We start from the raw sequence: 25,936 nt of genomic DNA on the forward strand, positions 1-25,936 counted from the left end.
TCTGAAATCATCTCACAGAGTTACAGCTTTCCCCTCAAGAAGCCTTTCGCTAAGACAGTTCTTGTGGAATTGGCAAAGTGATATTTGGAAGCCCATAGAGGTCTGTGGTGAAAAAGGAAATATCCTCAGATGAAATCTGGAAAGAAGCTTTCTGAGAAACTGCTTAGTGTTCTCTTAATTCATCTCACAGAGTTACATCTGTATTTCGAGGATCTCTTTGCTAGCCTTATTTCTGTGTAATCTGAGAACAGATATTTCGGATCCCTTTGAAGACTATAGGGCCAAAGGAAATATCCTCCGATGACAAAGAGAAAGAAGCTTTCTGAGAACCTTTTTTGTGTTCTGTGAAATCAACTCACAGATTTACAGGTTTCCCCCGAAGAAGCCTTTCACTAAGACAGTTCTTGTGGAATTGGCAAAGTGATATTTGGAAGCCCATAGAGGGCTACGGTGAAAAAGGAAATATCCTCAGATGAAATCTGGAAAGCAGCTTTCTGACAAACTGCTCTGTGATGTGTGACTTCCACTCACAGGGTTCCATCTGTATTTCGTGGATCTCTTTGCTAGCCTTATTTCTGTGGAATCTGAGAACAGATATTTCGGATCCCTTTGAAGACTACAGGGCCAAAGGAAATATCCTCCGATAACAAAGAGAAAGAAGCTTTCTGAGAAACTTCTTTGTGTTCTGTGAAATCATCTCACAGAGTTATAGCTTTCCCCTGAAGAAGCCTTTCACTAAGACAGTTCTTGTGGAATTCGCAAAGTGATATTTGGAAGCCCATAGAGGGCTATGGTGAAAAAGGAAATATCCTCCGATGAAATCTGGAAAGAAGCTTTCTGAGAAAATGTTTAGTGTTCTGTTAATTCATCTCACGGAGTTACATCTGTATTTCGTGGATCTCTTTGCTAGCCTTATTTCTGTGGAATCTGAGAACAGATATTTCCGATCCCTTTGAAGACTACAGGGCCAAAGGTAATATCCTCCGATAACAAAGAGAAAGAAGCTTTCTGAGAAACTTCTTTGTGTTCTGTGAAATCATCTCACAGAGTTACAGCTTTCCCCTTAAGAAGGTTTCGCTAAGACAGTTCCTGTGGAATTGGCAAAGTGATATTTGGAAGCCCATAGAGGGCTATGGTGAAAAAGGAAATATACTCAGATGAAACCTAAAAGAAGCTTTCTGAGAAACTGCTCTGTGATGTGTGACTTCCACTCACAGGGCTACATCTGTATTTCGTGGATCTCTTTGCTAGCCTTATTTCTGTGGAATCTGAGAACAGATATTTCGGATCCCTTTGAAGACAATAGCGCCAAAGTAAATACACTCCGATAACAAAGAGACAGAAGCTTTCTGAGAAACTTCTTTGTGTTCTGTGAATTCACCTCACAGAGTTACAGCTTTCCCCTCAGGAAGCCTTTCAGTAAGACAGTTCTTGTGGAATTGGCAAAGTGATATTTGGAAGCCCATAGATGGCTATGGTGAAAAAGGAAATATCCTCAGATGAAATCTGGAAAGAAGCTTTCTGAGAAACTGCTTAGTGTTCTGTTAGTTCATCTCACAGAGTTACATCTGTATTTCGTGGATCTCTTTGCTAGTCTTATTTCTGTGGCATCTGAGAACAGATATTTCGGATCCCTTTGAAGAATACAGGGCCAAAGGAAATATCCTCCGATAACAAAGAGAAAGAAGCTTTCTGAGGAACTTCTTTGTGTTCTGTGAAATCATCTCACAGAGTTACAGCTTTCCCCTCGAGAACCCTTTCGCTAAGACAGTTCTTGTGGAATTGGCAAAGTCATATTTGGAAGCCCATGGAGGACTATGGTGAAAAAGGAAATATCCTCAGATGAAATCTGGAAAGAAGCTTTCTGAGAAACTGCTCTGTGATGTGTGACTTCCACTCACAGAGTTACATCTGTATTTCGTGGATCTCTCTGCTAGCCTTATTTCAGTGTAATCTGAGAGCAGATATTTCCGATCCCTTTGAAGAATACAGGGCCAAAGGAAATATCCTCCGATAACAAAGAGAAAGAAGCTTTCTGAGAAACTTCTTTGTGTTCTGTGAAATCATCTCACAGAGTTACAGCTTTACCCTTAAGAAGCCTTTCGATAAGACAGTTCTTGTGGAATTGGCAAAGTGATATTTGGAAGCCCATAGAGGGCTATGGTGAAAAAGGAAATATCCTCAGATGAAATCTGGAAAGAAGTTTTCTGAGAAACTGCTCTGTGATGTGTGACTTCCACACACAGGGTTACATCTGTATTTCGTGGATCTCTTTGCTAGCCTTATTTCTGTGGAATCTGAGAACAGATATTTCGGATCCCTTTGAAGACTATAGGGCCAAAGGAAATATCCTCCGATAACAAAGAGAAAGAAGCTTTCTGAGAAACTTCTTTGTGTTATGTGAAATCATCTCACAGAGTTACAGCTTTCCCCTCAAGAAGCCTTTCGCTAAGACAGTTCTTGTGGAATTGGCAAAGTGATATTTGGAAGCCCATAGAGGGCTAGGGTGAAAAAGGAAATATCCTCAGATGAAATCTGGAAAGAAGCTTTCTGAGAAACTGCTTAGTGTTCTGTTAATTCATCTCACAGAGTTAAATCTGTATTTCGTGTATCTCTTTGCTAGCCTTATTTTTGTGGAATCTCAGAGCAGATATTTCGGATCCCCTTGAAGACTATAGGGCCAAAGGAAATATCATCCGATAGCAAAGAGAAAGAAGCTTTCTGGGAAACTTCTTTGTCTTCTGTGAAATCATCTCACAGAGTTACAGCTTTCCCCTCATAAATCCTTTCGCTAAGACAGTTCTTGTGGAATTGGCAAAGTGATATTTGGAAGCCCATAGAGGGCTATGGTGAAAAAGGAAATATCCTCAGATGAAATCTGCAAAGAAGCTTTCTGAGAAAATGTTTAGTGTTCTGTTAATTCATCTCACGGAGTTACATCTGTATTTCGTGGATCTCTTTGCTAGCCTTATTTCTGTGGAATCTGAGAACAGATATTTCGGATCCCTTTGAAGACTATAGGGCCAAAGGAAATATCCTCCGATGACAAAGAGAAAGAAGCTTTCTGAGGAACTTCTTTGTGTTCAGTGAAATCATCTCACAGAGTTACAGCTTTCCCTTCAAGAAGCCTTTCGCTAAGACAGCTCTTGTGGAATTGGCAAAGTCATATTTGGAAGCCCATAGAGGGCTGTGGTGAAAAAGGAAATATCCTCAGATGAAAGCTGGAAAGAAGCTTTCGGAGAAACTGCTTAGTGTTCTGTTAATTCATCTCACGGAGTTACATCTGTATTTCGTGGATCTCTTTGCTAGCCTTATTTCTGTGGAATCTGAGAACAGATATTTCGGATCCCTTTGAAGACTATAGGGCCAAAGGAAATATCCTCCGATAACAAAGAGAAAGAAGCTTTGTGAGAAACTTCTTCGTGTTCTGTGAAATCATCTCACAGAGTTACAGCTTTCCCCTCAAGAAGCCTTTCGCTAAGACAGTTCTTGCGGAATAGGCAAAGTGATATTTGGAAGCCCATAGAGGGCAACGGTGAAAAAGGAAATATCCTCAGATGAAATCTGGAAAGAAGCTTTCTGACAAACTGCTCTGTGATGTGTGACTTCCACTCACAGGGTTACATCTGTATTTCGTGGATCTCTTTGCTAGCCTTCTTTCTGTGGAATCTGAGAACAGATATTTCGGATCCCTTTGAAGTCTATAGGGCAAAAGGAAGTATCCTCCGATAACAAAGAGAAAGAAGCTTTCTGAGAAACTTCTTTGTGTTCTGTGAAATCATCTCACAGAGTTACAGCTTTCCCCTCAAGAAGCCTTTCGCTATGACAGTACTTGTCGAATTGGCAAAGTGATATTTGGAAGCCCATAGAGGGCTATGGTGAAAAAGGAAAAATCCTCAGATGAAATCTGGAAAGAAGCTTTCTGAGAAACTGCTTAGTGTCCTGTTAATTCATCTCACAGGGTTACATCTGTATTTCGTGGATCTCTTTGCTAGCCTTATTTCTCTGGAATCTGAGAACAGATATTTCCTATCCCTTTGAAGACTATAGGGGCAAAGGAAATATCCTCGGATGACAAAGAGAAAGAAGCTTTCTGAGAAACTTCTTTGTGTTCTCTGAAATCATCTCACAGAGTTACAGCTTTCCCCTCAAGAAGCCTTTCGCTAAGACAGTTCTTGTGGAATTGGCAAAGTGATATTTGGAAGCCCATAGAGGTCTGTGGTGAAAAAGGAAATATCCTCAGATGAAATCTGGAAAGAAGCTTTCTGAGAAACTGCTTAGTGTTCTCTTAATTCATCTCACAGAGTTACATCTGTATTTCGAGCATCTCTTTGCTAGCCTTATTTCTGTGTAATCTGAGAACAGATATTTCGGATCCCTTTGAAGACTATAGGGCCAAAGGAAACATCCTCCGATGACAAAGAGAAAGAAGCTTTCTGAGAACCTTTTTTGTGTTCTGTGAAATCAACTCACAGATTTACAGGTTTCCCCCGAAGAAGCCTTTCACTAAGACAGTTCTTGTGGAATTGGCAAAGTGATATTTGGAAGCCCATAGAGGGCTACGGTGAAAAAGGAAATATCCTCAGATGAAATCTGGAAAGAAGCTTTCTGAGAAACTGCTTAGTGTTCTGTTAATTCATCTCACAGAGTTACATCTGTATTTTGTGTATCTCTTTGCTAGCCTTATTTCTGTGGAATCTCAGAACAGATATTTCGGATCTCCTTGAAGACTATAGGGCCATAGGAAATATCCTCCGATAGCAAAGAGAAAGAAGCTTTCTGAGAAACTTCTTTGTCTTCTGTGAAATCATCTCACAGAGTTACAGCTTTCCCCTTAAGAAGCCTTTCGCTAAGACAGTTCTTGTGGAATTGGCAAAGTGATATTTGGAAGCCCATAGAGGGCTATGGTGAAAAAGGAAATATCCTCAGATGAAATATGGAAAGAAGCTTTCTGAGAAATTGCTTAGTGTTCTGTTAATTCATCTCACAGAGTTACATCTGTATTTCGTGGATCTCTTTGCTAGCCTTATTTCTGTGGAATCTGAGAACAGATATTTCGGATCCCTTTGAAGACTATAGGGCCAAAGGAAATATCCTCCGATAACAAAGAGAAAGAAGCTTTCTGAGAAAATTCTTTGTCTTCTGTGAAATCATCTCACAGAGTTACAGCTTTCTCTTCAAGAAGCTTTTCGCTAAGACAGTTGTGTTATTCGCAAAGTGATATTTGGAAGCTTATAGAGGGCTATGGTGAAAAAGGAAATATCCTCAGATGAAATCTGGAAAGAAGCTTTCGGAGAAACTGCTTAGTGTTCTGTAATTCATCTCACGGAGTTACATCTGTATTTCGTTGATCTCTTTGCTAGCCTTATTTCTGTGGAATCTGAGAACAGATATTTCGGATCCCTTTGAAGACTATAGGGCCAAAGGAAATATCCTCCGATAACAAAGAGAAAGAAGGTTTCTGAGAAACTTCTTTGTGTTCTGTGAAATCATCTCACCGAGTTACAGCTTTCCCCTCAAGAAGCCTTTCGCTAAGACAGTTCTTGTGGAATAGGCAAAGTGATATTTGGAAGCCCATAGAGGGCTATGGTGAAAAAGGAAATATCCTCAGATGAAATCTGGAAAGAAGCTTTATGAGAAACTGCTCTGTGATGTGTGACTTCCACTCACAGGGTTACATCTGTATTTCTTGGATCTCTTTGCTAGCCTTATTTCTGTGGAATCTGAGAACAGATATTTCGGATCCCTTTGAAGTCTATAGGGCCAAAGGAAATATCCTCCGATAACAAAGAGAAAGAAGCTTTCTGAGAAACTTCTTTGTGTTCTGTGAAATCATCTCACCGAGTTACAGCTTTCCCCTCAAGAAGGCTTTCGCTAAGACGGTTCTTGTGTAATTGGCAAAGTGATATTTGGAAGCCCATAGAGGGCTATGGTGAAAAAGGAAATATCCTCAGATAAAATCTGGAAAGAAGCTTTCTGAGAAACTGCTTAGTGTCCTGTTAATTCATCTCACATAGTTACATCTGTATTTCGTGGATCTCTTTGCTAGCCTTATTTCTGTGGAATCTGAGAACAGATATTTCGGATCCCTTTGAAGACTATAGGGCCAAAGGAAATATCCTCCGATAACAAAGAGAAAGAAGCTTTCTGAGGAACTTCTTTGTGTTCTGTGAAATCATCTCACAGAGTTACAGCTTTCCCTTCAAGAAGCCTTTCGCTAAGACAGCTCTTGTGGAATTGGCAAAGTCATATTGGAAGCCCATAGAGGGCTGTGGTGAAAAAGGAAATATCCTCAGATGAAATCTGGAAAGAAGCTTTCTGAGAAACTGCTCTGTGATGTGTGACTTTCACTCACAGAGTTACATCTGTATTTCGTGGATCTCTTTGCTAGCCTTATTTCTGTGGAATCTGAGAACAGATATTTCGGATCCCTTTGAAGACTATAGGGCCAAAGGAAATATCCTCCAATAACAAAGAGAAAGAAGGTTTCTGAGAAACTTCTTTGTGTTCTGTGAAATCATCTCACAGAGTTACAGCTTTACCCTCAAGAAGCCTTTCGCTAAGACAGTTCTTGTGGAATTGGCAAAGTGATATTTGGAAGCCCATAGAGGGCTATGGTGAAAAAGGAAATATCCTCAGATGAAGTCTGGAAAGAAGCTTTCTGAGAAACTGCTCTGTGATGTGTGACTTCCACTCACAGAGTTACATCTGTATTTGGTGTATCTCTTTGCTAGCCTTATTTCTGTGGAATCTGAGAACAGATATTTCGGATCCCTTTGAAGACTACAGGGCCAAAGGAAATATCCTCCGATAACAAAGAGAAAGAAGCTTTCTGAGAAACTTCTTTGTCTTCTGTGAAATCATCTCACAGAGTTACAGCTTTCTCTTCAAGAAGCCTTTCGCTAAGACAGTTCTTGGGTTATTCGCAAAGTGATATTTGGAAGCCCCTAGAGGGCTATGGTGAAAAAGGAAATATCCTCAGATGAAAGCTGGAAAGAAGCTTTCGGAGAAACTGCTTAGTGTTCTGTTAATTCATCTCACGGAGTTACATCTGTATTTCGTGGATCTCTTTGCTAGCCTTATTTCTGTGGAATCTGAGAACAGATATTTCGGATCCCTTTGAAGACTATAGGGCCAAAGGAAATATCCTCCGATAACAAAGAGAAAGAAGCTTTCTGAGAAACTTCTTCGTGTTCTGTGAAATCATCTCACAGAGTTACAGCTTTCCCCTCAAGAAGCCTTTCGCTAAGACAGTTCTTGCGGAATAGGCAAAGTGATATTTGGAAGCCCATAGAGGGCTACGGTGAAAAAGGAAATATCTTCAGATGAAATCTGGAAAGCAGCTTTCTGACAAACTGCTCTGTGATGTGTGACTTCCACTCACAGGGTTACATCTGTATTTCGTGGATCTCTTTACTAGCCTTCTTTCTGTGGAATCTGAGAACAGATATTTCGGATCCCTTTGAAGTCTATAGGGCGAAAGGAAATATCCTCCGATAACAAAGAGAAAGAAGCTTTCTGAGAAACTTCTTTGTGTTCTGTGAAATCGTCTCACAGAGTTATAGCTTTCCCCTCAAGAAGCCTTTCACTAAGACAGTTCTTGTGGAATTGGCAAAGTGATATTGGGAATCCCATAGAGGGCTATGGTGTAAAAGGAAATATCCTCAGATGAAATCTGCAAAGAAGCTTTCTGAGAAAATGTTTAGTGTTCTGTTAATTCATCTCACGGAGTTACATCTGTATTTCGTGGATCTCTTTGCTAGCCTTATTTCTGTGGAATCTGAGAACAGATATTTCCGATCCCTTTGAAGACTACAGGGCCAAAGGTAATATCCTCCGATAACAAAGAGAAAGAAGCTTTCTGAGAAACTTCTTTGTGTTCTGTGAAATCATCTCACAGAGTTACAGCTTTCCCCTTAAGAAGGTTTCGCTAAGACAGTTCTTGTGGAATTGGCAAAGTGATATTTGGAAGCCCATAGAGGGCTATGGTGAAAAAGGAAATATACTCAGATGAAACCTAGAAAGAAGCTTTCTGAGAAACTGCTCTGTGATGTGTGACTTCCACTCACAGGGCTACATGTGTATTTCGTGGATCTCTTTGCTAGCCTTATTTCTGTGGAATCTGAGAACAGATATTTCGGATCCCTTTGAAGACAATAGCGCCAAAGTAAATACACTCCGATAACAAAGAGACAGAAGCTTTCTGAGAAACTTCTTTGTGTTCTGTGAATTCTCCTCACAGAGTTACAGCTTTCCCCTCAGGAAGCCTTTCGGTAAGACAGTTCTTGTGGAATTGGCAAGTGATATTTGGAAGCCCATAGATGGCTATGGTGAAAAAGGAAATATCCTCAGATGAAATCTGGAAAGAAGCTTTCTGAGAAACTGCTTAGTGTTCTGTTAATTCATCTCACAGAGTTACATCTGTATTTCGTGGATCTCTTTGCTAGTCTTATTTCTGTGGCATCTGAGAACAGATATTTCGGATCCCTTTGAAGAGTATAGAGCCAAAGGAAATATCCTCCGATAACAAACAGAAAGAAGCTTTCTGAGAAACTTCTTTGTGTTCTGTGAAATCATCTCACAGAGTTACAGCTTTCCCCTCAAGAAGCCTTTCGCTAAGACAGTTCTTGTGGAATTGGCAAAGTGATATTTGGAAGCCCATACAGGGCTATGGTGAAAAAGGAAATATCCTCAGATGAAATCTGGAAAGAAGTTTTCTGAGAAACTGCTCTGTGATGTGTGACTTCCACTCACAGAGTTACATCTGTATTTCGTGGATCTCTTTGCTAGCCTTATTTCTGTGGAAACTGAGAGCAGATATTTCCGATCCCTTTGAAGACTACAGGGCCAAAGGAAATATCCTCTGATAACAAAGAGAAAGAAGCTTTCTGAGAAACTTCTTTGTGTTCTGTGAAATCATCTCACCGAGTTACAGCTTTCCCCCTAAGAAGGTTTCGCTAACACAGTTCCTGTGGAATTGGCAAAGTGACATTTGGAAGCCCATAGAGGGCTATGGTGAAAAAGGAAATATACTCAGATGAATCCTAGAAAGAAGCTTTCTGAGAAACTGCTCTGTGATGTGTGACTTCCACTCACAGGGCTACATCTGTATTTCGTGGATCTCCTTGCTAGCCTTATTTCTGTGGAATCTGAGAACAGATATTTCGGATCCCTTTGAAGACTATAGGGCTAAAGGAAATACCCTCCGATAACAAAGAGAAAGAAGCTTTCTGAGAAACTTCTTTGTGTTCTGTGAAATCATCTCACAGAGTTACAGCTTTACCCTTAAAGCCTTTCGATAAGACAGTTCTTGTGGAATTGGCAAAGTGATATTTGGAAGCCCATAGAGGGCTATGGTGAAAAAGGAAATATCCTCAGATGAAATCTGGAAAGAAGCTTTCTGAGAAAATGTTTAGTGTTCTGTTAATTCATCTCACGGAGTTACATCTGTATATCGTGGATCTCTTTGCTAGCCTTATTTCTGTGGAATCTCAGAACAGATATTTCGGATCCCTTTGAAGACTATAAGGCCAAAGGAAATATCCTCCGATAACAAAGAGAAAGAAGCTTTCTGAGAAACATCTTTGTGTTCTGTGAAATCATCTCACAGAGTTACAGCTTTCCCCTCAAGACGCCTTTCGCTAAGACAGTTCTTGTGGAATTGGCAAAGTGATATTTGGAAGCCATAGAGGGCTACGGTGAAAAAGGAAATATCCTCAGATGAAATCTGGAAAGCAGCTTTCTGACAAACTGCTCTGTGATGTGTGACTTCCACTCACAGGGTTACATCTGTATTTCGTGGATCTCTTTACTAGCCTTCTTTCTGTGGAATCTGAGAACAGATATTTCGGATCCCTTTGAAGTCTATAGGGCGAAAGGAAATATCCTCCGATAACAAAGAGAAAGAAGCTTTCTGAGAAACTTCTTTGTGTTCTGTGAAATCGTCTCACAGAGTTATAGCTTTCCCCTCAAGAAGCCTTTCACTAAGACAGTTCTTGTGGAATTGGCAAAGTGATATTGGGAATCCCATAGAGGGCTATGGTGTAAAAGGAAATATCCTCAGATGAAATCTGGAAAGAAGCTTTCTGAGAAACTGCTTAGTGTTCTGTAAATTCATGTCACACAGTTACATCTGTATTTCGTGGATCTCTTTGCTAGCCTTATTTCTGTGGAATCTGAGAACAGATATTTCGGAACCCTTTGAAGACTATAGGGCCAAAGGAAATATCCTCCGATAACAAAGAGAAAGAAGCTTTCTGAGAAACTTCTTTGTGTTATGTGAAATCATCTCACAGAGTTACAGCTTTCCCCTCAAGAAGCCTTTCGCTAAGACAGTTCTTGTGGAATTGGCAAAGTGATATTTGGAAGCCCATAGAGGGCTAGGGTGAAAAAGGAAATATCCTCAGATGAAATCTGGAAAGAAGCTTTCTGAGAAACTGCTTAGTGTTCTGTTAATTCATCTCACAGAGTTAAATCTGTATTTCGTGTATCTCTTTGCTAGCCTTATTTTTGTGGAATCTCAGAGCAGATATTTCGGATCCCCTTGAAGACTATAGGGCCAAAGGAAATATCATCCGATAGCAAAGAGAAAGAAGCTTTCTGGGAAACTTCTTTGTCTTCTGTGAAATCATCTCACAGAGTTACAGCTTTCCCCTCATAAATCCTTTCGCTAAGACAGTTCTTGTGGAATTGGCAAAGTGATATTTGGAAGCCCATAGAGGGCTATGGTGAAAAAGGAAATATCCTCAGATGAAATCTGCAAAGAAGCTTTCTGAGAAAATGTTTAGTGTTCTGTTAATTCATCTCACGGAGTTACATCTGTATTTCGTGGATCTCTTTGCTAGCCTTATTTCTGTGGAATCTGAGAACAGATATTTCCGATCCCTTTGAAGACTACAGGGCCAAAGGTAATATCCTCCGATAACAAAGAGAAAGAAGCTTTCTGAGAAACTTCTTTGTGTTCTGTGAAATCATCTCACAGAGTTACAGCTTTCCCCTTAAGAAGGTTTCGCTAAGACAGTTCTTGTGGAATTGGCAAAGTGATATTTGGAAGCCCATAGAGGGCTATGGTGAAAAAGGAAATATACTCAGATGAAACCTAGAAAGAAGCTTTCTGAGAAACTGCTCTGTGATGTGTGACTTCCACTCACAGGGCTACATCTGTATTTCGTGGATCTCTTTGCTAGCCTTATTTCTGTGGAATCTGAGAACAGATATTTCGGATCCCTTTGAAGACAATAGCGCCAATGTAAATACACTCCGATAACAAAGAGACAGAAGCTTTCTGAGAAACTTCTTTGTGTTCTGTGAATTCACCTCACAGAGTTACAGCTTTCCCCTCAGGAAGCCTTTTGGTAAGACAGTTCTTGTGGAATTGGCAAGTGATATTTGGAAGCCCATAGATGGCTATGGTGAAAAAGGAAATATCCTCAGATGAAATCTGGAAAGAAGCTTTCTGAGAAACTGCTTAGTGTTCTGTTAATTCATCTCACAGAGTTACATCTGTATTTCGTGGATCTCTTTGCTAGTCTTATTTCTGTGGCATCTGAGAACAGATATTTCGGATCCCTTTGAAGACTATAGGGCGAAAGGAAATATCCTCCGATAACAAAGACAAAGAAGCTTTCTGAGGAACTTCTTTGTGTTCTGTGAAATTATCTCACAGAGTTACAGCTTTCCCCTCGAGAACCCTTTCGCTAAGACAGTTCTTGTGGAATTGGCAAAGTCATATTTGGAAGCCCATGGAGGACTATGGTGAAAAAGGAAATATCCTCAGATGAAATCTGGAAAGAAGTTTTCTGAGAAACTGCTCTGTGATGTGTGACTTCCACTCACAGAGTTACATCTGTATTTCGTGGATCTCTTTGCTAGCCTTATTTCTGTGGAAACTGAGAGCAGATATTTCCGATCCCTTTGAAGACTACAGGGCCAAAGGAAATATCCTCTGATAACAAAGAGAAAGAAGCTTTCTGAGAAACTTCTTTGTGTTCTGTGAAATCATCTCACCGAGTTACAGCTTTCCCCTTAAGAAGGTTTCGCTAAGACAGTTCCTGTGGAATTGGCAAAGTGACATTTGGAAGCCCATAGAGGGCTATGGTGAAAAAGGAAATATCCTCAGATGAAACCTAGAAAGAAGCTTTCTGAGAAACTGCTCTGTGATGTGTGACTTCCACTCACAGGGCTACATCTGTATTTCGTGGATCTCCTTGCTAGCCTTATTTCTGTGGAATCTGAGATCAGATATTTCGGATCCCTTTGAAGACTATAGGGCTAAAGGAAATACCCTCCGATAACAAAGAGAAAGAAGCTTTCTGAGAAACTTCTTTGTGTTCTGTGAAATCATCTCACAGAGTTACAGCTTTACCCTTAAAGCCTTTCGATAAGACAGTTCTTCTGGAATTGGCAAAGTGATATTTGGAAGCCCATAGAGGTCTATGGTGAAAAAGGAAATATCCTCAGATGAAATCTGGAAAGAAGCTTTCTGAGAAAATGTTTAGTGTTCTGTTAATTCATCTCACGGAGTTACATCTGTATATCGTGGATCTCTTTGCTAGCCTTATTTCTGTGGAATCTCAGAACAGATATTTCGGATCCCTTTGAAGACTATAAGGCCAAAGGAAATATCCTCCGATAACAAAGAGAAAGAAGCTTTCTGAGAAACATCTTTGTGTTCTGTGAAATCATCTCACAGAGTTACAGCTTTCCCCTCAAGACGCCTTTCGCTAAGACAGTTCTTGTGGAATTGGCAAAGTGATATTTGGAAGCCATAGAGGGCTATGGTGAAAAAGGAAATATCCTCAGATGAAATATGGAAGGAAGTTTTCTGAGAAACTGCTCTGTGATGTGTGACTTCCACTTACAGGGTTACATCTGTATTTCGTGGATCTCTTTGCTAGCCTTATTTCTGTGGAATCTGAGAACCGATATTTCGGATCCCTTTGAAGAATATAGGGCCAAAGTAAATACCATCCGATAAAAAAGAGAAAGAAGCTTTCTGAGAAACTTCTTTGTGTTCTGTGAAATCATCTCACAGAATTACAGCTTTCCCCTCAAGAAGCCTTTCGATAAGAGAGTTCTTGTGGAATTGGCAAAGTGATATTTGGAAGCCCCTAGAGGGCTATGGTGAAAAAGGAAATATCCTCAGATGAAATCTGGAAAGAAGCTTTCTGAGAAACTGCTTAGTGTTCTGTAATTCATCTCACAGAGTTACATCTGTATTTCGTGGATCTCTTTGCTAGCCTTATTTCTGTGGAATCTGAGAACAGATATTTAGGATCCCATTGAAGACTATAGGGCCAAAGGAAATATCCTCCGATAACAAAGAGAAAGAAGCTTTCTGAGAAACTTATTTGTGTTGTGTGAAATCATCTCACAGAGTTATAGTTTTCCCCTCAAGAAGCCTTTCACTAAGACAGTTCTTGTGGTATTGGCAAAGTGATATTTGGAAGCCCATAGAGGGCTATGGTGAAAAAGGTAATATCTCAGACGAAATCTGGAAAGAAGCTTTCTGAGAAACTGCTCTGTGATGTGTGACTTCCACTCACAGAGTTACATCTGTATTTCGTGGATCTCTTTGCTAGCCTTATTTCTGTGGAATCTGAGAGCAGATATTTCCGATCCCTTAGAAGACTACAGGGCCAAAGGAAATATCCTCCGATAACAAAGAGAAAGAAGCTTTCTGAGAAACTTCTTTGTGTTCTGTGAAATCATCTCACAGAGTTACAGCTTTCCCATTAAGAAGGTTTCGCTGACACAGTTCCTGTGGAATTAGCAAAGTGATATTTGGAAGGCCATAGAGGGCTATGGTGAAAAAGGAAATATCCTCAGATGAAATCTGGAAAGAAGCTTTCTGAGAAACTGCTTAGTGTTCTGTTAATTCATCTCACAGAGTTACATCTGTACTTCGTGGATCTCTTTGCTAGCCTTATTTCTGTGGAATCTGAGAACAGATATTTCGGATCCCTTGGAATGGTATAGGGCCAAAGGAAATATCCTCCGATAACAAAGAGAAAGAAGCTTTCTGAGGAACTTCTTTGTGTTCTGTGAAATCATCTCACAGAGTTACAGCTTTCCCTTCAAGAAGCCTTTCGCTAAGACAGCTCTTGTGGAATTTGCAAAGTCATATTTGGAAGCCCATAGGGGACTGTGGTGAAAAAGGAAATATCCTCAGATGAAATCTGGAAAGAAGCCTTCGGAGAAACTGATCTGTGATGTGTGACTTCCACTCACAGAGTTACATCTGTATTTCGTGGATCTCTTTCCTAGCCTTATTTCTGTGGAATCTGAGAACAGATATTTCGGATCCCTTTGAAGAGTATAGGGCCAAAGGAAATATCCTCCGATAACAAAGAGAAAGAAGTTTTCTGAGGAACTTCTTTGTGTTCTGGGAAATCATGTCACAGAGTTACAGCTTTCCCTTCAAGAAGCCTTTCGCTAAGACAGTTCCTGTGGAATTGGCAAAGTGATATTTGGAAGCCCATAGAGGGCTACGGTGAAAAAGGAAATATCCTCAGATGAAATCTGGAAAGAAGCTTTCTGAGGAACTGCTTAGTGTTCTGTTAATTCATCTCCCAGAGTTACATCTGTATTTCGTGGATCTCTTTGCTAGCCTTATTTCTGTGCAATCTGAGAACAGATATTTCGGATCCCTTTGAAGACTAGAGGGCCAAAGGAAATATCCTCCGATAACAAAGAGAAAGAAGCTTTCTGAGAAACTTCTTTGTGTTCTGTGAAATCACCTCACAGAGTTACAGCTTTCCCCTCAGGAAGCCTTTCGCTAAGACAGTTCTTGTGGAATTGGAAAAGTGATATTTGGAAGCCCATAGAGGGCTATGGTGAAAAAGGAAATATCCTCAGATGAAATCTGGAAAGAAGCTTTCTGAGAAACTGCTTAGTGTTCTGTTAATTCATCTCACAGAGTTACATCTGTATTTCGTGGATCTCTTTGCTAGTCTTATTTCTGTGGCATCTGAGAACAGATATTTCGGATCCCTTTGAAGACTATAGGGCCAAAGGAAATATCGTCCGATAACAAAGACAAAGAAGCTTTCTGAGGAACTTCTTTGTGTTCTGCGAAATCATCTCACAGAGTTACAGCTTTCCCCTCAAGAAGCCCTTCGCTAAGACAGTTCTTGTGGAATTGGCAAAGTGATATTTGGAAGCCCATAGAGGGCTATGGTGAAAAAGGAAATATCCTCAGATGAAATCTTGAAAGAAGCTTTCTGAGAAACTGCTTAGTGTTCTGTTAATTCATCTCACAGAGTTACATCTGTTTTTCGTGGATCTCTTTGCTAGCCTTATTTCTGTGGAATCTGAGAACAGATATTTCGGATCCCTTTGAAGACTATAGGGCCAAAGGAAATATCCTGCGATGACAAAGAGATAGAAGCTTTCTGAGAAACTTCTTTGTGTTCTGTGAAATCATCTCACAGAGTTACAGCTTCCCCCTCAAGAAGCCTTTCGCTAAGACAGTTCTTGTGGAATTGGCAAAGTGATATTTGGAAGCCCAATGAGGGCTATGGTGAAAAAGGAAATATCCTCAGATGAAATCTGGAAAGAAGCCTTCTGAGAAACTTCTTAGTGTTCTGTTAATTCATCTCACAGAGTTACATCTGTATTTCGTGGATCTCTTTGCTAGCCTTATTTCTGTGGAATCTGAGAACCGATATTTCGGATCCCTTTGAAGAGTATAGGGCCCAAGGAAATATCCTCCGATAACAAAGAGAAAGAAGGTTTCTGAGAAACTTCTTTGTGTTCTGTGATATCATTTCTCAGAGTTACAGCTCTCCCCTCAAGAATCTTTTCGCTACGACAGTTCTTGTGGAATTGGCAAAGTGATATTTAGTAGCCCATAGAGGGCTATGGTGAAAAAGGAAATATCCTCAGATGAAATCTGGAAAGAAGCTCTCTGAGAAACTTCTTAGTGTTCTCTTAATTCACCTCACAGAGTTAAATCTGTATTTAGTTTATCTCTTTGCTAGCCTTATTTCTGTGGAATCTGAGAACAGATATTTCGTATCCCTTTGAAGACTATAAGGCCAAAGGAAATATCCTCCGATAACAAGGAGAAAGAAGCTTTCTGAGAAACTTCTTTGTTTTCTGTGAAATCATGTCACAGAGTTACACCTTTCCCCTCAAGAAGCCGTTCGCTAAGACAGTTCTTGTGGAATTGGCAAAGTGATATTTGGAAGCCCATAGAGGGCTCTGGTGAAAAAGTAAATATCCTTAGATGAAATCTGGAAATAAGTTTTCTGAGAAACTGCTCTGTGATGTGTGACTTCGACTCACAGGGTTACATGTGTATTTCGTGGATCTCTTTGCTAGCCTTATTTCTGTGGAATCTGAGAGCAGATATTTCGGATCCCATAGAAGACTATAGGGCCAAAGGAAATATCCTTCGATAACAAAGAGAAAGAAGCTTTCTGAGAAACATCTTTGTGTTCTGTGAAATCATCTCACAGAGTTACAGCTTTCCCTTCAAGAAGCCTTTCGCTTAGACAGTTCTTGTGGAATTGGCAAAGTGATATTTGGAAGCCCATAGAGGGCTATGGTGAAAAAGGAAATATCCACAGATGAAATCTAGAAAGAAGCTTTCTGAGAAACTCCTTAGTGTTCTGTTAATTCGTCTCACAGAGTTACATCTGTATTTCGTGGATCTCTTTGCTAGCCTTATTTCTGTGGGATCTGAGAACAGATATTTCGGATCCCTTTGAAGACCATAATGCCAAAGGAAATATCCTCCGATGACAAAGAGAAAGAAGCTTTCTGAGAAACTTCTTTGTGTTCTCTGAAATCATCTCACAGAGTTACAGCTTCCCCTCAAGAAGCCTTTAGCTAAGACAGTTCTTGTGGAATTGGCAAAGTGCTATTTGGAAGCCCCTAGAGGGCTATGGTGAAAAAGGAAATATCCTCAGATGAAATCTGGAAAGAAGCTTTCTGAGAAATTGCTCTGTGATGTGTGACTTCCACTCACAGAGTTACATCTGTATTTCGTGGATCTCTTTGCTAGCCTTATTTCTGTGGAATCTGAGAACAGATATTTCGGATCCCTTTGAAGATTATAGGGCCAAAGGAAATATCCTCCGATAACAAAGAGAAAGAAGCTTTCTGAGAAACTGCTTTGTGTTCGGTCAAATCATCTCGCAGAGTTACAGCTTTCCCCTCAAGAAGCCTTTCGCTAAGACAGTTCTTGTGGAATTGGCAAAGTCATATTTGGAAGCCCAGAGAGGACTATGGTGAAAAAGGAAATATCCTCAGATGAAATCTGGAAAGAAGCTTTCTGAGAAACTGCTCTGTGATGTGTGACTTCCACTCACAGAGTTACATCTGCATTTCGTGGATCACTTTGCTAGCCTTATTTCTGTGGAATCTGAGAACAGATATTTCGGATCCCTATGAAGACTATAGGTCCATAGGAAATATCCTCCGATAACAAAGAGAAAGAAGCTTTCTGAGAAACTTCTTTGTGTTCTGTGAAATCATCTCACAGAGTTACAGCTTTCCCCTCAAGAAGCCTTACGCTAAGACAGTTCTTGTGGAATTGGCAAAGTGATATTTGGAAGCCCATAGAGGGCTATGGTGAAAAAGGAAATATCCTCAGATGAAATATGGAAAGAAGCTTTTTGAGAAACTGCTTAGTGTCCTGTTAATTCATCTCACAGAGTTACATCTGTATTTCGTGGATCTCTTTGCTAGCCTTATTTCTGTGGAATCTGAGAACAGATATTTCGGATTCCTTTGAAGACTATAGGGCCAAAGGAAATATCCTCCGATAACAAAGAGAAAGAAGCTTTCTGAGAAACTTCTTGGTGTTCTGTGAAATCATCTCACAGAGTTACAGCTTTCCCCTCAAGAATCCTTTCGCTAATAGAGTTCTTGTGGAATTGGCAAAGCGAGATTTTTAAGCCCGTAGAGGGCTATGGTGAAAAAGGAAATATCCTCAGATGAAATCTGGAAAGAATCTTTCTGAGAAATTGCTCTGTGATGTGTGTCTTCCACTCACAGAGTTATATCTGTATTTTGTGGATCTCTTTGCTAGCCTTATTTCTGTGGAATATGAGAACAGATATTTCGGATCCCTTTGAAGACTATAGGGCCAAAGGAAATATCCTCCTATAACAAAGAGAAAGAAGCTTTCTGAGAAACTTCTTTGTGTTCTGTGAAATCATCTCACAGAGTTACAGCTTTGCCCTCAAAAAGCCTTTCGCTAAGACAGTTCTTGTGGAATTGGAAAAGTGATATTTGGAAGCCCATAGAGGGCTATGGTGAAAAAGGAAATATCCTCAGATGAAATCTGGAAAGAAGCTTTCTGAGAAACTGCTTAGTGTTCTGTTAATCCATCTCACAGAGTTACATCTGTATTTCGTGGATCTCTTTGCTACCCTTATTTCTGTGCAATCCGAGAACAGATATTTCGGATCCCTTTGAAGACTATTAGGCCAAAGGAAGTATCCTCCGATAACAAAGAGAAAGAAGCTTTCTGAGAAACTTCTTTGTGTTCTGTGAAATCATTTCACAGAGTTACAGCTTTCCCCTCAAGAAGCCTTTCGGTAAGACAGTTCTTGTGGAATTGGGAAAGTGATATTTGGAAGCCCACAGAGGGCTATGGTGAAAAAGGAAATATCCTCAGATGAAATCTGGAAAGAAGCTTTTTGAGAAACTGCTTAGTGTTCTGTTAATTCATCTCAGGGAGTTACATCTGTATTTCGTGGATCTCTTTGCTAGCCTTATTTCTTTGGAATCTGAGAACAGATATTTCGGATCCCTTTGAAGACTATAGGGCCAAAGGAAATATCCTCCGATAACAAAGAGAAAGAAGCTTTCTGAGAAACTTCTTTGTGTTCTGTGAAATCATCTCACAGAGTTACAGCTTTCCCCTCAAGAAGCCTTTCGCTAAGACAGTTCTTGTGGAATTGGCAAAGTGATATTTGGAAGCCCATAGAGGGCTATGGTGAAAAAGGTAATATCCTCAGATGAAATCTGGAAATAAGTTTTCTGAGAAACTGCTCTGTGATGTGTGACTTCGACTCACAGGGTTGCATCTGTATTTCGTGGATCTCTTTGCTAGCCTTATTTCTGTGGAATCTGAGAACAGATATTTCGGATCCCTTTGAAGACTATAGGGCCAAAGGAAATATCCTCCGATGAAAAAGAAAAAGAAGCTTTCTGAGAAACTTCTTTGTGTTCTGTGAAATCATCTCACAGAGTTACAGCTTTCCCCTCAAGAAGCCTTTAGCTAAGACAGTTCCTTTGGAATTGGAAAAGTGATATTTGGAAGCCCATTGAGGGCTCTGGTGAAAAAGGAAATATCCTCAGGTGAAATCTGGAAAGAAGCTTTCTGAGAAACTGCTTAGTGTTCTGTTAATTCATCTCACAGAGTTACATCTGTATTTCGTGGATCTCTTTGCTAGCCTTATTTCTGTGGAATCTGAGAACAGATATTTCGGATCCCTTTGAAGACTATAGGGCCAAAGGAAATATCCTCCGATAACAAAGAGAAAGAAGCTTTCTGAGAAAATTCTTTGTGTTCTGTGAAATCATCTCACAGAGTTACAACTTTTCCCTCAAGAAGCCTTTAGCCAAGACAATTCCTTTGGAATTGGCGAAGTGATATTTGGAAGCCCATTGAGGGCTACGGTGAAAAAGGAAATATCCTCAGATGAAATCTGGAAAGAAGCTTTCTGAGAAACTGCTCTGTGATGTGTGACTTCCACTCACAGAGTTATATCTGTATTTCGTGGATCTCTTTGCTAGCCTTATTTCTGTGGAATCTGAGAACAGATATTTCGAATCCCTTTGAAGACTATAGGGCCAAAGGAAATATCCTCCGATAACAAAGAGAAAGAAGCTTTCTGAGGAACCTCTTTGTGTTCTGTGAAATCATCTCACAGAGTTACAGCTTTCCCCTCAAGAAGCCTTTCGCTAAGACAGTTCTTGTGGAATTGGCAAAGTGATATTTGGAAGCCCATAGAGGGCTATGGTGAAAAAGGAAATATCCTCAAATGAAATCTGGAAAGAGGCTTTCTGAGAAACTGCTTAGTGTTCTGTTAATTCATCTCACAGAGTTACATCTGTATTTCGTGGATCTCTTTCCTAGCCTTATTTCTGTGGAATCTGAGAATAGATATTTGGGATCCCTGCGAAGACTATAGGGCCAAAGGAAATATCCTCCGTTGAAAAAGAGAAAGAAGCTGTCTGAGAAACTTCTTTGGGTTCTGTGAAATCATCTCACAGAGTTACAGCTTTCTCCTCAAGAAGCCTTTCACTAAGACAGTTCTTGTTCAATTGGCAAAGTGATATTTCGAAGCCCATAGAGGGCTATGGTGAAAAAGGAAATATCCTCAGGTGAAATCTGGAAAGAAGCTTTCTGAGAAACTGCTTAGTGTTCTGTTAATTTATCTCACAGAGTTACATCTGTATTTCGTGGATCTCTTTGCTAGCCTTATTTCTGTGGAATCTCAGAACAGATATTTCGGATCCCTTTGAAGACTATAGGGCCAAAGGAAATATCCTCCGATGAAAAAGAGAAAGAAGCTTTCTGAGAAACTTCTTTGTGTTCTGTGAAATCATCTCACAGAGTTACAGCTTTCCCCTCAAGAAGCCTTTAGCTAAGACAGTTCCTTTGGAATTGACAAAGTGATATTTGAAAGCCCATTGAGGGCTATGGTGAAAAAGGAAATATCCTCAGATGAAATCAGGAAAGAAGCTTTCTGAGAAACTGCTCTGTGATGTGTGACTTCCACTCACAGAGTTATATCTGTATTTCGTGGATCTCTTTGCTAGCCTTATTTCTGTGGAATCTGAGAACAGATATTTCGGATCCCTTTGAAGACTTTAGGGCCAAAGGAAATATCCTCCGATAACAAAAGGAAAGAAGCTTTCTGAGGAACTTCTTTGTGTTCTGTGAAATCATCTCACGGAGTTACAGCTTTCCCGTCAAGAAGCCTCTCGCTAAGACAGTTCTTGTGGAATTGCCAAAGTGATATTTGGAAGCCCATAGAGGGCTATGGTGAAAAAGGAAATATACTCAGATGAAATCTGGAAAGAAGCTTTCTGAGAAACTTCTTTGTGTTCTGTGAAATCATCTCAGAGAGTTACAGCTTTCACCTCAAGAAGCCTTTAGCCAAGACAGTTCCTTTGGAAATGGCAAAGTGATATTTGGAAGCCCATTGAGGGCTATGTTGAAAAAGGAAATATCTTCAGATGAAATCTGGAAAGTAGCTTTCTGAGAAACTGCTTAGTTTTCTGTTAATTTATCTCACAGAGTTACATCTGTATTTCGTGGATCTCTTTGCTAGCCTTATTTCTGTGGAATCTGAGAAGAGATATTTCGGATCCCTTTGAAGACTATAGGGCCAAAGGAAATATCCTCCAATGAAAAAGAGAAAGAAGCTTTCTGAGAAACTTCTTTGTGTTCTGTGAAATCATCTCACAGAGTGACAGCTTTCCCCTCAAGAAGCCTTTCGTTAAGACAGTTCTTGTGGAATTGGCAAAGTGATATTTGGAAGCTCATAGAGGGCTATGGTGAAAAAGGAAATATCCACAGATGAAATCTGGAAAGAAGCTTTCTGAGAAACTGCATAGTGTTCTGTTAATTTATCTCACAGAGTTACATCTGTATTTCGTGGATCTCTTTGCTCGCCTTATTTCTGTGGAATCCGAGAACAGATATTTCGGATCCCTTTGAAGAATATAGGGCCAAAGGCAATATCCTCCGATAACAAAGAGAAAGAAGCTTTCTGAGAAACCTCTGCGTGTTCTGTGAAATCATCTCACAGAGTTACAGCTTTCCCCACAAGAAGCCTTTCGCTAAGACAGTTCTTGTGGAATTGGCAAAGTGATATTTGGAAGCCCATAGAGGGCTATGGTGAAAAAGGAAATATCCTCAGATGAAATCTGGAAAGAAGCATTCTGAGAAACTGCTCTGTGATGTGTGACTTCCACTCACAGAGTTACATCTGTATTTCGTGGATCTCTTTGCTAGCCTTATTTCTGTGGAATCTGAGAACAGATATTTCGGATCCCTTTGAAGACTATAGGGCCAAAGGAAATATCCTCCGATAACAAAGAGAAAGAACCATTCTGAGAAACTTCTTTGTGTTCTGTGAAATCATCTCACAGAGTTACAGCTTTCCCCTCAATAAGCCTTTCGCTAAGACAGTTCTTGTGGAATTGGCAAAGTGATATTTGGAAGCCCATAGAGGGCAATGGTGAAAAAGGAAATATCCTCAGATGAAATCTGGAAAGAGGCTTTCTGAGAAACTGCTTAGTGTTCTGATAATTCATCTCACAGAGTTACATCTGTATTTCGTGGATCTCTTTCCTAGCCTTATTTCTGTGGAATCTGAGAACAGATATTACGGATCCCTTTGAAGACTATAGGGCCAAAGGAAATATCCTCCGATAACAAAGAGAAAGAAGCTTTTTGAGAAACTTCTTTGTGTTCGGTGAAATCATCTCGCAGAGTTACAACTTTCCCCTCAAGAAGCCTTTCGCTAAGACAGTTCTTGTGGAATTGGCAAAGTGATATTTGGAAGCCCTTAGAGGGCTATGGTGAAAAAGGAAATATCTTCACATGAAATCTGAAAAGAAGCTTTCTGAGAAACTGCTCTGTGATGTGTGACTTCCTCTCACAGAGTTACATCTGTATTTCGTGGATCTCTTTGCTAGCCTTATTTCTGTGGAATCTGAGAATAGATATTTCGGATCCCTTTGAAGACTATAGGGCCAAAGGAAATATCCTCCAATAACAAAGAGAAAGAAGCCTTCTGAGAAACTTCTTTGTGTTCTGTGAAATCATCTCACAGAGTTACAGCTTTCCCCTCAAGAAGCCTTTCGCTAAGACAGTTCTTGTGGAATTGGCAAAGTGATATTTGGAAGCCCATAGAGGGCTATGGTGAAAAAGGAAATATCCTCAGATGAAATCTGGAAATAAGTTTTCTGAGAAACTGCTCTGTGATGTGTGACTTCGACTCACAGGGTTACATCTGTATTTCGTGGATCTCTTTGAGAGCCTTATTTCTGTGGAATCTGAGAAGAGATATTTCGGATCCCTTTGAAGACAATAGGGCCAAAGGAAATATCCTCCGATAACAAAGAGAAAGAAGCTTTCTGAGAAACTTCTTTGTGTTCTGTGAAATCATTTCACAGAGTTACAGCTTTCCCCTCAAGAAGCCTTTCGGTAAGACAGTTCTTGTGGAATTGGGAAAGTGATATTTGGAAGCCCACAGAGGGCTATGGTGAAAAAGGAAATATCCTCAGATGAAATCTGGAAAGAAGCTTTTTGAGAAACTGCTTAGTGTTCTGTTAATTCATCTCAGGGAGTTACATCTGTATTTCGTGGATCTCTTTGCTAGCCTTATTTCTTTGGAATCTGAGAACAGATATTTCGGATCCCTTTGAAGACTATAGGGCCAAAGGAAATATCCTCCGATAACAAAGAGAAAGAAGCTTTCTGAGAAACTTCTTTGTGTTCTGTGAAATCATCTCACAGAGTTACAGCTTTCCCCTCAAGAAGCCTTTCGCTAAGACAGTTCTTGTGGAATTGGCAAAGTGATATTTGGAAGCCCATAGAGGGCTATGGTGAAAAAGGAAATATCCTCAGATGAAATCTGGAAATAAGTTTTCTGAGAAACTGCTCTGTGATGTGTGACTTCGACTCACAGGGTTGCATCTGTATTTCGTGGATCTCTTTGCTAGCCTTATTTCTGTGGAATCTGAGAACAGATATTTCGGATCCCTTTGAAGACTATAGGGCCAAAGGAAATATCCCTTGATGAAAAAGAGAAAGAAGCTTTCTGAGAAACTTCTTTGTGTTCTGTGAAATCATCTCACAGAGTTACAGCTTTCCCCTCAAGAAGCCTTTCGCTAAGACAGTTCTTCTGGAATTGGCAAAGTGATATTTGGAAGCCCTTAGAGGGCTATGGTGAAAAAGGAAATATCCTCAGGTGAAATCAGGAAAGAAGCTTTCTGAGAAACTGCTTAGTGTTCTGTTAATTCATCTCACAGAGTTACATCAGTATTTCGTGGATCTCTTTCCCAGCCTTATTTCTGTAGAATCTGAGAACAGATATTTCAGATTCCTTTGAAGACTAGAGGGCCAAAGGAAATATCCTCCGATGAAAAAGAAAAAGAAGCTTTCTGAGAAACTTCTTTGTGTTCTGTGAAATCATCTCACAGAGTTACAGCTTTCCCCTCAAGAAGCCTGTCCCTAAGACAGTTCTTGTGGAATTGGCAAAGTGATATTTGGAAGCCCTTAGAGGGCTATGGTGAAAAAGGAAATATCCTCAGGTGAAATCAGGAAAGAAGCTTTCTGAGAAACTGCTTAGTGTTCTGTTAATTCATCTCACAGAGTTACATCTGTATTTCATGGATCTCTTTGCTAGCCTTATTTCTGTGGAATCTGAGAACAGATATTTCGGATCCCTTTGAAGACTATAGGGCCAAAGGAAATATCCTCCGATGAAAAAGAAAAAGAAGCTTTCTGAGAAACTTCTTTGTGTTCTGTGAAATCATCTCACAGAGTTACAGCTTTCCCCTCAAGAAGCCTTTAGCTAAGACAGTTCCTTTGGAATTGGCAAAGTGATATTTGGAAGCCCATTGAGGGCTCTGGTGAAAAAGGAAATATCCTCAGATGAAATCTGGAAAGAAGCTTTCTGAGAAACTGCTTAGTGTTCTGTTAATTCATCTCATGGAGTTACATCTGTATTTCGTGGATCTCTTTGCTAGCCTTATTTCTGTGGAATGTGAGAACAGATATTTCGGATCTCTTTGAAGACAATAGGGCCAAAGGAAATATCCTCCGATAACAAAGAGAAAGAAGCTTTCTGAGAAACTTCTTTGTGTTCTGTGAAATCATCTCACAGAGTTACAGCTTTCCCCTCAAGAAGCCTTTCGCTAAGACAGTTCTTGTGGAATTGGCAAAGTGATATTTGGAAGCCCATAGAGGGCTATGGTGAAAAAGGAAATTTCCTCAGGTGAAATCTGGAAAGAAGCTTTCTGAGAAACTGCTTAGTGTTCTGTTAATTCATCTCACATAGTTACATCTGTATTTCGTGGATCTCTTTGCTAGCCTTATTTCTGTGGAATGTGAGAACAGATATTTCGGATCTCTTTGAAGACAATAGGGCCAAAGGAAATATCCTCCGATAACAAAGAGAAAGAAGCTTTCTGAGAAACTTCTTTGTGTTCTGTGAAATCATCTCACAGAGTTACAGCTTTCCCCTCAAGAAGCCTTTCGCTAAGACAGTTCTTGTGGAATTGGCAAAGTGATATTTGGAAGCCCATAGAGGGCTATGGTGAAAAAGGAAATTTCCTCAGGTGAAATCTGGAAAGAAGCTTTCTGAGAAACTGCTTAGTGTTCTGTTAATTCATCTCACAGAGTTACATCTGTATTTCGTGGATCTCTTTGCTAGCCTTATTTCTGTGGAATCTGAGAACAGATATTTCGAATCCCTTTGAAGACTATAGGGCCAAAGGAAATATCCTCCGATAACAAAGAGAAAGAAGCTTTCTGAGGAACCTCTTTGTGTTCTGTGAAATCATCTCACAGAGTTACAGCTTTCCCCTCAAGAAGCCTTTCGCTAAGACAGTTCTTGTGGAATTGGCAAAGTGATATTTGGAAGCCCATAGAGGGCTATGGTGAAAAAGGAAATATCCTCAAATGAAATCTGGAAAGAGGCTTTCTGAGAAACTGCTTAGTGTTCTGTTAATTCATCTCACAGAGTTACATCTGTATTTCGTGGATCTCTTTCCTAGCCTTATTTCTGTGGAATCTGAGAATAGATATTTGGGATCCCTGCGAAGACTATAGGGCCAAAGGAAATATCCTCCGTTGAAAAAGAGAAAGAAGCTGTCTGAGAAACTTCTTTGGGTTCTGTGAAATCATCTCACAGAGTTACAGCTTTCCCCTCAAGAAGCCTTTCACTAAGACAGTTCT

This window comes from Macaca fascicularis, chromosome X (assembly GCF_037993035.2).
Source record: "Macaca fascicularis isolate 582-1 chromosome X, T2T-MFA8v1.1".
Lineage (NCBI taxonomy): Eukaryota > Metazoa > Chordata > Mammalia > Primates > Cercopithecidae > Macaca > Macaca fascicularis.